Here is a 12,924-nt window from a genome sequence, read left to right as displayed (position 1 = left end):
TGAGCACCAGTGCTTTCTCAAACAGTTGGTCAGATACTGATGACCTATGCAGGGAATAGGTCGGTCATCACTCAAAAATCACTCAAAAATCTTGGAAAGCCCCTTTAAAGGGGTGGTCAGCGATTTAGCAAGGATAAGCTATGAACATCTGATTGTCAGGGGTCCCGCACCCCAACCCCAATCAGCTGTTGTGCAGTAGCTCTAGCGACAGAACTACAGAGATCCATCCATTGTACGGTGGGCAGTGCTGGTAAGTATGGTGCTGCTCCCATCACTGCAGCAAACTTCTTCCACTACAAAAATGGGCAGAGTTGTGGTTTCCGGTGCTGGAGCTACTGCAGAACAGCTGATCAGTGGGGTCAGACCCCAACCGATCAGATATTAGTAGGTCATCACTTTTGAAATCTTGGAAAACCCCTTTAATTCCTGCATTGATTGGGTTTTCCATACTTTCTACTCTGGCTATAAATGAGGGTCCCTTCTATGAGGGTCCCTTCCCTTCTATACCTGCCATGTTTGAGATGACAGGGGTTGTGTCATCTCAAACATTGGTGGCATATCGCTAGGAGATGCCACCAATGTCAGATAGGTGCAGGTCCCACCTCTGGGACCCACACCTATCTCTAAAAAGAAGCCTGCAAAGCAGTAGACTACAACTGAGTGGACCCCACAGCAAATTTTTTAACTAACTAGTCTAGATTGTGCTCTCAGACAATGCCCGGCATCCGCTGTGTCCATTTTCTACAGTGTCACTGTACATAATGTCATTGTATAATACTTTTGAGGGTCCCCTGCTTCCTCTACAGCTAGGCCCCTGCCACTAATTGAAGGGGAGCACGACGCGTAGGCACTGACGCCCTCCATTAATTTCTGTGGGAGTGCCAAAAATAGCTGAGCGTTGGCTCGGCTATTTCCATCAACCCCATAGGTGTGAATGGAGTGGTGGCTGCGCTTGCGCAGTACGCTTACTATTCATTTCCAAGGGACTACTGAAAATAGCTGAGTGTGCAGCTTGGCTATTTTTAACACTTTTCAACCAACTTGGATGCAATTGTCATGTTGCAGTGCGATACCATTGACTATCATTACAAAAAATATTGTGCGACATTGCTGTGACAAATGTCATTGTGTAGCCCTAGCCTAAGGTGTAGAAGACCTGAAAGTCCACCTTATAATCAGGTTTGTTGTAAGTTAGTGTACTGTATACCTTGAGGTAGATTTATCTAGGGTCTATGGGTTAGTTGCCCATAGCAACCAATCAGATTCCACCTTTCATTTTTCAGAACTCCTTTAGAAAATGAAAAGTGGAATCTGATTGGTTACTATGAGCAAATAGGCCAATTTTCCTTTACACCAGCTTGCTAAATTTCTTCTATATCTGTTTTTAGAGCGTTGCTAGGTGTCATGGCTCTCTGGTTTGGGTGGAGACATGCTTATGCTATATGGGGCTTGGTTGGTCTAGGTCTCCCAGATGCACTCATGCAATCACGAAGGTTGGTCAGGGTTGACGAGTGGTTACCCTGGGCAAACCACTGGCGGTGCACAAGCACTGCTGGTCCCTAGTTTGTGAGAGGGCCAGGACATGCCTTTGTGCATAAAGTGCCACAATTGATCAGGTTCACCCAAACGTTCCTGTGTGTAGTAAATGTAGCCAAGTGGCAAAAAAATTATTTGCCAAGAAATATGGTTGTTGTGTGTCCATGTGGGTCAGATTGGGAGGGGGTTTAAGCATGCAGTCCTTAGGATGGATGCATTTATATGAAGGGTATGCAGCAATACTGGAGCTAAAGTGGTTGTCTTATTTGTCCATATGGTCAACCTATGAGCCAAAAAGGTTAGCAACTCTGACAGAGTGAACAAACATACATACTTTTTAGCCATTCAGAGTGGATTTGTTTATTTCCCCAGGTCATGGTCTTCCTGCATAATCCAGTTTCACTTGAGATTCAGATCACGGACAGATGACAGGAAATTGTCCCTCAAGATTTTCTTTTAGAGAGCAGAATTCATGGCAAGTCACCCAGGCCCAGTATACTAGAAAAACATCCCACACCATCAAACTACGATCACCATGTTTGATTGTTGGTGTCTGTGTTGACTGTGACGAAACCCATCTTTCAACTAGGACATGTGACCTCGGCGAACAGTTGCTGGCTAGATCAGTGACATGTCATCATCCCTAGTAATGGTATTGCTGCAGCCAGCAAATGGTCACATGTGAGTGGACAAAACTCTCAGTTGTCAGTCCAAGAACATCACACTATAATGTCTGATAATGACCCTGCATGACAGCAGAGAAACTCCGTTTCTCCTACACATTTTACCACTTCACCATGCGGAGAGGAAGGGGTTAACAAGAGTGAATTGCAAAGCTTCTTGGGAGATGCAGGAAAGGGAAGAAGGTCCTCCAGATAACCAGATAAGCGAGTACAAAAATAATTTTTAACTTGTGGGATGACCCCCTTGGGAATGGATTTGGAATGTATTAATGGTAATAACTATTAAGGTATGCTCACATCTTCGTTGGAGACTTCATCACAGCTTCCACTAAAAATACCCAGACCCCATTATAGTCAATGGAGTCTGTCTGGCAGGAGCAGACTGGCCATAGACCCTACAGGGAAATTTTCCGGCGTAGAAAGCCTCCCTGGGCCAGCAGCACAGTGATGAGGAAGACAGCATGAAATCCTCCGGGGCACACTCTGTGGTAGGGAAGCACCAGCCTAGATGGAGGTTGAGGTTTCCTTGATGACAGTGGTGCTTAGGGTGCTTGTTGCGGCTGGGTCCCTTGGTGGTATTTGTCGTGACACCAGTACCGTTTTTGGTGGTACAACCAGTTGTAGTAATATTGAAGAATGAGGTAGACAGTGGTAGGATACAACTCACAACTTTTACTGTAGCTGGTTTACGTAGTGGCATATACATCCGGACAGAATACAGTCTCTTGATATTTAGAGGAATTCTGTTGATCCACTGTTAATAGGTTTGGCTAGGTTCTGACTCAGGCTGTGGTTCTGTAGTACTCTTTTCTGGTATGCTTAGTCCTATTATTTCTGTATCTTCCAAGCCCTTGAACAGGTAGCTAATCTGTCTTCTATACTTTATGGTGAGGATGCCTGTAGCTAGATTGTCCTCCACCATTTGCAAAGGTGCCCGTTAAGCCTTAGGTAGTGGCTGTTATCACCGATGTCTCTCTGCTTGGATTTCTTCCAGGGAAGCAAATCTATCCTCTGGTTGTAGGATGAAAGGAACTAAGAGGACCACAGGAGGAAAACGCTCTCCCGCTCCTCATACCTCGGCACTACCTGATTGCTGCTTCTGACTTCACCCACTACTCTGTGATGTGTAGTCTTAGCTTAACAACTAACTCTACTCCTCTCTTCTCTCCTCTCTCTACCTACCACACTAGGCCTAAGTGCTATCCCCCTCTAGTGGTGGGGTGTATAAAATACACTTGACCAGCCTATGAACAGGGATACAACAGGTGATGTAATACAAAATGACATGCAACACATAATACAGTTTTACAGTAATTTTGCAGTTCCCATGTGTCCTGAGTGGCATGCTGCATCAATGCCCAAGGGGCCACCCAAGGCCTTCTCATGGACACCAGCCAGGAACACAAAGATCTAATGCTCTCAGCATTAATTAATGATACATCTGGCCAGCAGTCGCCTTCCTAAATTCAATTGTATTGCTGTCCTCAGGACAATGATACCGTTTCATACTGTAGCGGTGGTGGCAGTATTTTCTCTGTGCTGTGGTATTTGATTTTGCTTTGGGTATTTTGTTCTGCCCTGACGTATTGCTGTCCCCGCTTACTTCTGTGCTCTCTGCCTACATGTGTTGGCCCTATCTACTTGTGTTGCCCCACCTTCTGTCAGTTTGGACTTAACTTCAACATGGAGCCACTTTTACGTTTCTTACAGGTCCACTTTTACATTCTTTCCAGGGCCACTTTACGTTCCCAGTCTACCCCTGCTGCCTGGTGTCGTTACTGTCTGTCATCTGATGGATCTGGATCTTCCCTCATTTTCATTATTCCGCTTCGGTAATGTAATAGAACAATGCAAGTGAGCTAGTGCTGACCAGCCAAGAGATGTATGTTAACCCTGAGTACCCTTTCTTGCTGCTTCTTGGCTTGCCAAAAATGCCATAAAATTCATGCGTTTTATACAAGTTTTTTTAACCAATAGAGAAATCTGTAGGAAACCTGTGTAAAAATGTCACACCCAGAGCAAGCTGCAAGTAAAAAAAAAAAGCATAAAAAAAAATACAAGAAACTGTTGCCGTAAGCCCTGGAAGAGCAGAGAAGAGGATGGGAGTTTACAGTGGTCATCTTCACACCCATGCCTTCAAGGGCCAGGCAGTGACAGGAGGAATCACCCTATCTTCCCTTGGGTCATCCCTGATGTTAGGGCACCTGCCTGATGGTAGTTAAGGTGCCCTTGGTGTTGGTGGTTTGGTGCATGTGCAGGCTGGAGATGTGGGTGGTGTGGCCAATGTATGTTGCTGGAGTCAGTAACCATGCCAGAGGTAGAAAATAAAGAAGTCTTTCTTTAATAAAGTGCAGAATGGGAGTAGTAGTTCAACCGACTGTATCAAAACACAGTTCCAAACAATTCACAAATGCACAGTTCGATGGATAGACATAATAAGTATAGGAGTTATAGTATTCCTCTCTATCTTTCCAAAGTCTCTCTCTCTGCAGAATCTAAGACTTTCAAACTTGTCTGTAAGTTCCAACTGAGAGATAAAGGATTAAGATACAGTGGGCCAAACCATGTGGAACGGGGTATAAGCAATGTCCCTCTCACAGTAGCAAAGTCTCTATTAGGCCTCATGCAGATGACCGCTTGTATTTTACGGTCCTCAAAAAATGGATCCACAAAAAATACAGATGACGTCCGTGTGCATTCCGTATTTTGCGCAACGGAACAGCTGGCGCCTAATAGAACCGTCCTATCCTTGTTGGTAATGCGGATAATAACAGGACATGTTCTATTTTTTTGTGAAACGGAAATACGGACATACGGAAACGGAATGCACACAGAGTAATTTCAGTTTTTTTTGCAGACCCATTGAAATTAATAGTTCCGTATACGGTCCGCCAAAAAAATGGAACGGACACAGAAAGAAAATATGTTTGTGTGCATGAGGCCTTAGCCTTAAAGGGCTATGTAGCTATGAAACTGGCTGACCTGTTACATGAGTGCTTGGCAGCTGAAGGCGAATGTGGGTGGGTTCACATCATGTTTTTCCCATCCTTTTAACTTCTACAAAAAACATACGTCGAACGGATGCCTCAGACTATCCGTTCACTATAGGGTTCCATTATAAAAAAAAAAAAATTCAACTTTTTTAGTGGACTGTGCGGGATTCAGGAACCTGTTGTGCCGCGTTTTTGTATCTTTTTTTTGTAACATATACGTCAAACAGAGACATAAAACATGTGTTGGTCCCACATTCATATGTCACCGCATTGTGGAGACGAATTCATTTTTAACATATGCAAATAAGCCTCTAGGAGCAACAGGGGAGTTGCAGTTACACCTAGAGGCAACGCTGTCTCTGCAATTGTTGCGCCCTCTCCACTTTGATTGACAGGGCAGGGCGTGATAATGTTTATACTGCAGTTGCAGAGAGAGCAGAGCCTCTAGGTGTAACGACAACGCCCCCATTGCTTCTAGAGGCTCCTTTATAGAGATGGCCTTGCGCTTCGCCCGGCGGTCGTTTCGCGGCGAACTTTGCGTGTTCGCGATTTGCCGAACATGCGAACATATGGAGATATTCGCGCCCGCCATATTATTTTACATAGTGAAGAACTTTGACCCATGACACATCCATCAGGTGGTACAGGACAGCCAATTGAGATGTTTCAGCACATGGACATACCCCCTACCCCATAAATAAACCTGATCTGGCCACCATTTTGCATTCAGTGTTTTGCCAGTGTAGGGAGAGGTTGCTGTGTGGAGCAGGGACAGGCTGTTAGGGACACCAAACACTAGCTAATAGGGCCACAAAAGTCTTTTTAAGCACTAGTATAGGTGTGCTATCGATAGGTGTGATACACAGAGGGGTGCGATATACTTATAATATACTTTTATAATGAGTCAAAAACACATAGATCGATATAGTGATCACCTGTAAGTCAGGGGCCTAGGGGCTTACTAGGGCCATTTTTATATAGGGTAAGGTTCTGGACGGGGTCGCTCTTATCAGGGCCGGTGGTCTGTGGTTAGGCTATCAGGGCAAGAATACAACCCCCCTGTAGGGCAATATCAGGGACAGTTCTTTGCCCACCCTGTCCTTCAATACCACATCATCATCTAGCCCAGGGATGGATGTTTTTTGCTTTCCCTCCGGGATTCATGGATGTGCACTGGAACCCCCCGGGTTGTAGTAGGACATATGGTTTCTGATTTGGTGCCGCCGAGCACTTGTTATTGCCTACCACAGCTATGCTTTTTGCTTAACTTTACTAATTTAATTTATTTTCATTTTGAGGTATATCTTTTCCATTCACACGTCCGCAAAATGGGTCCGCATCCGTTCTGCGATTTTGCGGAACCGGTGCAGACCCATTCATTTTCAATGGGGCCGGAATGTGCTGTCGGCATACGCATTTGCGAATCCACATCCGCATTTGCGTATCCGCACTACCGCATCTGTGCTTCCGTTTCCGCAAAAAAATAGAACATGTCCTATTCTTGTCCGCAATTGCAGACAAGATTAGGCATTTTCTATTATAGTGCCGGCGTTATGCGGTCCACAAATTGCAGAATGCACATTGCCGGTGTCCGTGTTTTGCGGATCCGCAAAACACTTACGGACATGTGAACGGACCCTCATAGTAAAATTATTAAATGTTACATTTTATCTTCATGTATATTCTAATGGATTGCCTTCCTTGTACAATGTTATAATATACTTTCTAGTTGGGTGCGGTTTTGCTGCGATACTGCAGGTATATAGAGGGACAAGCGTTATCGGAACAAATAATTTCTACTGGTGTGATATACCAGTCGCCCCCCCAAAAAAAACAGATTGAAGCGGGGTGTTATATATCAATATACTTTCTTTATAGTGCATTTGGGTACTGTATAGTGTATTTGCGCATGCGCGTACGCGAAAATTTTATTGCCGATATTCCACTTTTTTTTTTATGGAGATCGCAAATTCGAATAATACAGCTGGTATGTCACTGTCTATGTTGTGGGACTATTTGCGCACTTCTAGTAATTATTTTTTGGCTGCAAATATGAGCTGAAGGTTCGCCTGCCATTAAAATGAATGGGACCCGCCGCGAACTTGCGGTTCGCAAACATTTGATCGCGTTCGCGAACCGTCCCAGCAGATGTTCGTCCATCACTACTCCTTTACATATATTAAAGCATGATTTTTCTTAGGTATGTGGACTCATATGAACATGGGACCAACACAGATGTCTTCACCTACCAAGTGCACATGTAACGGGTCAGCTAGTTTAATAGGTACAAATCTGCTGACAGATGCCCTTTAAACAGCAAATACCTTTCTGACTGACTCCAATGCTCGGCCTTGCAGATTCTGGACCCTCAAGATCTTTCTTTCTCTGGAGCACTGTGAAGTAGAGATGGTTTTGTCCTCAGAGATAGTGATTCTCTGGGATGTAGGCCAAGTCCTTTGAGGAGTGAGCACATGTAGCTTCTAGGGATCGACCGATTATCTGGGTTACCAATATTATCGGCCAATATTCATGATTTTCAAAGTTATTGGTATTGGCATCTAACCTTGCCGATAATCCGTCCAGCACGCTATCACAGAAAATGAGCACGCTCATGTTCCCTCAGCAGTCGGCAGCACAGGGGAGAAGGAGTCACTCTCTCCCTCCCCTCTGTGCCACGCTGCCAATGAGGAGAGACGGTGCTGCACCACCAATGAGAGGACCTTTCATGGGTCCAAACATAATAAACTAAGTAGCAGAACATGGGTTAATGCAGGGATATCTCTGCACTTACTTTTATTTCTGTCCAGCGCTCCGTTGCGTCGCTGTGGCCCCCATTACCTTCTCCCGCGCTGTATGCTAATCACTAGTATCGGAACACCAGGGAGGAGACTTCCGCTTCCAATCGCAGCGCAGAGCGTCACAGCCAGGGAGAAAAAAAACTCACCTTCTCCCTGGCTGTGACGTTCTGCGCTGCGATTGGACAGCGCTACAGCCAAGGAGAAGGAACGCCCAGGGAGAGAAGCTGATGTCTCCTCCCTGGTGTTCCGATGCTAGTGATTAGCATATAGCGCGGGAGAAGGTAACGAGGGCCACAGCGGCGCAACGGAGCGCCGGACAGAAATAATAGTAAGTGCAGGGACATCCCTGCATTAACCCCTACATGTTCTGCTACTTAGTTTATTATGTTTGGACCCATGAAAGGTCCTCTTTAAAGTTTAATTCAAATACAGGAGGCTGGGCGCAGAATCACATAGCCGTTGCCCAGCCTCTATGAAAGGAAGCTGCGATCAGCAGTAGTTAACCCCTCAGGTACCGCACCTGAGGGGTTAACTGCTGCCGCTGATTGCAGCTCCCTGTCAGAGGCAGGTTGCCGGCTGTGTGATTCTGCCGCCGACACACCCGCCTTCTGTATTAAACGTTAATTATCATTGGTGGTGCAGTGCACCCTCCCCAGTATTAAAAACATTGGTGGCGCAGTGTGCCCTCCCCCCACCCCCAAGTATTAAAATCATTGGTGGCGCAGTGCGCCCCCCCAACCCCCATCACTATTTAAATCATTGGTAGCAGTAGCCACAGGTCCCTTCCCCTCCTCTTCATTGGTGGCAGTGGCAGCTTCTGAGCGGAGCCCCAGCAGTGCAATCCTGGGGCTCCGATCGGTTACCATGGCAGCCAGGATGCTACTGAAGCCCTGGCTGCCATGGTAAGCTCCCTGTTGCTGTGTGCACTATGCACAGGGCAGCAGGGAGAGTGTGAAGTCCTATTCACCCTAATAGAGCTCTATCAGGGTGAATAGGACAGGGGATTAAAAGATCACAGGTTCTAGCCTCTAAGTGGGGAAATAGTTATGAAAAAAAACTTTAAAAAAAATCTAAAATTTAAAAAAGCACCAAAATATTAAGTATAACTCGCCCCCTTTTCCAATTTTATATATAAAGTATATAAATAATAAATAAATAAATAAATATATCACATATTACCACATCCAAAAAGTCCAAACTATTTAAATATATAAGAAAATATCTCCAATGGTTAACGCCGTAACAGAAAAATGTTTAAACTAGGGGCAGACCTAAGTCCACCTCCCAGCTTCCTACAGGGGCAGAGTCAGGATTGTTAACCATGACTAATCCATATAAACTTATGTGTGTTATACAATATTATAAGTATCATGAGATAACATGACAATTTCAAAGTTCGCTGTAATGGGGTAGTGCACGGTCTTAAATCAAAACTACAAAAAATTGCAGTGTTTGTGAAGCATTTTTTTCATTCCTGTTGGACAGCATACAACATCTGGATACAATGTTTTTTTCCTTGAAAAGAAAGCAGACAAAAAAAGCAGCTTTATTATATTATAGTGTGAAACCGCCATACATACTTGTATTCTCCAGTGAAATGACAACTCTGGAGCATTTGTACTTAGAACAATGAGTTGTGCTGCTCCTCTGTTATTCCTTCCGGAAATGTATGAATATATTGACAGCTGAGTGTGGGAGGTGTGTCCTTAGGCTGCCCATACAGGCGGATCACCGCTAGTTGCTGGACTACACCTGTAGCGAGTACCAGTGTCAAACCGTGCATCAAGTACGGCTAGCCTTACACAGCCTGCTGACATGAGGAATGTTAGCACCCATTCGTCAGAATGTTCATACATGTCCAAAATGAATAACAGAAGAACAGTATAACACAGACTTAGAAGAAAAATGCTCCAAGTACAGAAAGTTTGTGAACCCTTCAGAGTTTTCTATATTTCTGTATGAATATTCAGACACACACACAAGCTCCAAGGCACGACATAGAGATCGAGAGGGAGACGAGTATAAAGTCAGCACTCATTGGTGGTAATAGCAGGGGCATTAAAAGTTTGCAGGGGTTTTAAAAGTTTAGGCACAAAGGTATATTTATGTCGCAGCCACCTTAACTAGAAATGCTGTATATTTTTCATCTGGAATTTCTGATGAAAAATTTGCTGTGGAATACGGTAACAACAAAGTGGATGAGATCTGAAAACACCTCTTCCACATGTTGTGGAAATTTTCCATGCAGAAATTGACCTGCGGTGCAGATTTTTATATCCTCGGCATGTTAATGTGTGTTGCAGATTTTCCCCACTGCGTTCAGTGGGGGGGTCAAAAGCAGTAATAAACCCCAGTTTGGGCCGATTTTGCTGCAGACTACCAACAGATAAAAAGTGAAATCTGCATTTACTCATTGTAAAAAAACGGAAAAAAAAAAACACACTATGCCCTCCCCCAAGCTGTATACTCAACTCCAGTGATGCTAATAACAGCCAACTACAGTGGCCACATGTGATCACACATAATCAGTGGAGGCCATGTGGGGATCAGGGAAGCAATATTATGGGAGACCCTAGGGAGGGCGGTGTTTTTTTTTCTTTTTACGTGATAGGCTTTTTTTTTCCCACAGGAAACTGAGCAACAAAATCTGCAACAAAATTCCATGTTTTGGTGCAGATTTGCAGCTGCAGATTTCTGCTGCAAATTTCCCAGCAAATACATTACATGTAGTTGTGCCCTTACATATTGATGCATCAGGATTGCCTGTAAATTATTTGCCCTATCATAAACACCAAATATATAACACTATTGTGTATTATGCCCAGTATAGATGTGTATGGGTGGCACAGCCAGGGTTAACAATCTTGGCTCGGCCCTTGCAGAAAGTTGGTTGGGGATCTAGGATCAGTCCGCAACTCAGTTTGATTGTGTAGAGTGAGAGTTTGAAGAGAGAGGAAGCTGTTGCCTCATGCTCCCGTTTCTTAGGCCCAGAAAGCTAAGGAGACTCACCGATCTCTGTTTCATCTAAAGAAGGAGAAAGACAAAAGAGAGAATTGAAGAACTTAGAATTTGTATGGCTGAGCATTGGAGTCAGTAAGGTAACCTTTTACCAGAGGCTGCCAAGACTTTACTGCTCTAAGGCACACATTCTGGCCAGAGGTGCCTTCAAAACCCTTTATCCAGCAGAGGACAATAAAGCCATTATTGCAAGTACTATTGCCAGTCATAGATTCTAGTGATAGTGATAGACTTTAGCAAGATGGAGAGGAAAGAGGGCCATAACTTCCAACCTTGCCTGGATCTATACATCGTTATCTGGGGGTGAATTGTATTGTGTAGCTGGACCTGTGTTTGCTATAATTGGATGTACTACAACTCCCATTTTTCACTTGAGTAAAGAGAGATGTCTATTCTTCTACCTTTGGCTTGGTCCTACACCATACGGTGGCCATTGTACTCTACACACTCTGCTTTGCACCTATACCATCACAGGCACCCCAACTACAAGCAGGTAGGAGCCCCAGACCCAGGGTGTGCCCTTTCACTGCATGGCCCTAGGGAGCAACACTGAGATCACTAGAATGAGGATAGAGAAGTGATCAAATATCTGACTCTCTCTTCACACTGCCCAAAGACTTTCTATTGAGGCTATCTTGCTGTATCCACTGAAGGTATATTGGCAATTGATCCTTGCTAATGTATATAATGTATCACTGAGGGCAAGGACCTAAAAACTTAACTTTTAGTTATAATCACAATAAAATAAAATTACAACTTGGATAAAGCATCCTAATTGGGGCGTAGAAAGCTATCAACGGTAAAAGAAGGGCGGTAAAAGGCTGAGAAACTGGGATACAGGGAATAACTATCCCTAAACTTTCCCTCCACAGCTGCTCAGCCCAGAGATACACCTTAGTGGTAGGTGTACTCTGTCTGCGTACCTAGGACTGAACTGTCCTTGAAAAGATCCTATTACAAGATTTAATTACAAGATGTATCCCAATTTCACAGGTCCCAACGTGTTTCCCCCTCTTAATGCAACAGAGGGTTCATCAGGGGACAATACCTAAATGGGTCAATACATAAAAAGTGTGCGGCCTCTTAATGGACTAACAGCGCATTGATATGGGGCAAAACGCACAAAAATGGAACCAGTTGTAAACACATGTACTCCTAAGATACAGAGTTTATGGCAAAACAATTCAGCAGAGTTGTAACCAACAGATAGAAACAACATTAGTCACAGTCCCTTAGCATTCATACTATGCAACAGTGCAGGGACTAATATTACATGCACCATATATTCATGAAATGATGAGTTTGAAACAGAGGGGTTATAAACAAACCAATCAATGAGACCATAATCACAATTGCTTGACAGTCATACTGTGACACAATGCATGGGCTGATATTACCTGCATCACTGCATCCTGTGTTGTTTCCATTAGATACTAAATGGGGATCATGCATGCCAAGCCGCGACGAGAGAGACCATGCTAACAATCAGTGGGATCTCCACACTCCGACCACTTCCAATCAAAACCTTTGATATGTTCCTATAATGTATAGGAGGGACCCGATGGCATAGAAGGCAGCGCGATGCCTTCCTTAGGCATCGGCGCAGCCTTCCGGTGACGAGCCTGTGAGATCCAGCCCCCTGGATCTTACAGGCCGGAAGCTGTATGAGTAAGGCTACTTTCACACTAGCGTTCGATTCGATCCGTTCTGAACGGATCCGATCGTAATAATGCAGACGGAGGCTCCGTTCAGAACGGATCCGTCTGCATTATATTAGCTAAAAAAAGCTAAGTGTGAAAATAGCCTCGGACGGATCCGTCCAGACTTTCAATGTAAAGTCAATGGGGGACGGATCCGCTTGAAGATTGAGCCATATTGTGGCATCTTCAAACGGAT

Source organism: Bufo gargarizans, chromosome 2 (assembly GCF_014858855.1).
Source record: "Bufo gargarizans isolate SCDJY-AF-19 chromosome 2, ASM1485885v1, whole genome shotgun sequence".
Classification (NCBI taxonomy): domain Eukaryota; kingdom Metazoa; phylum Chordata; class Amphibia; order Anura; family Bufonidae; genus Bufo; species Bufo gargarizans.
Note: the sequence above shows the minus strand (reverse complement) of the source record.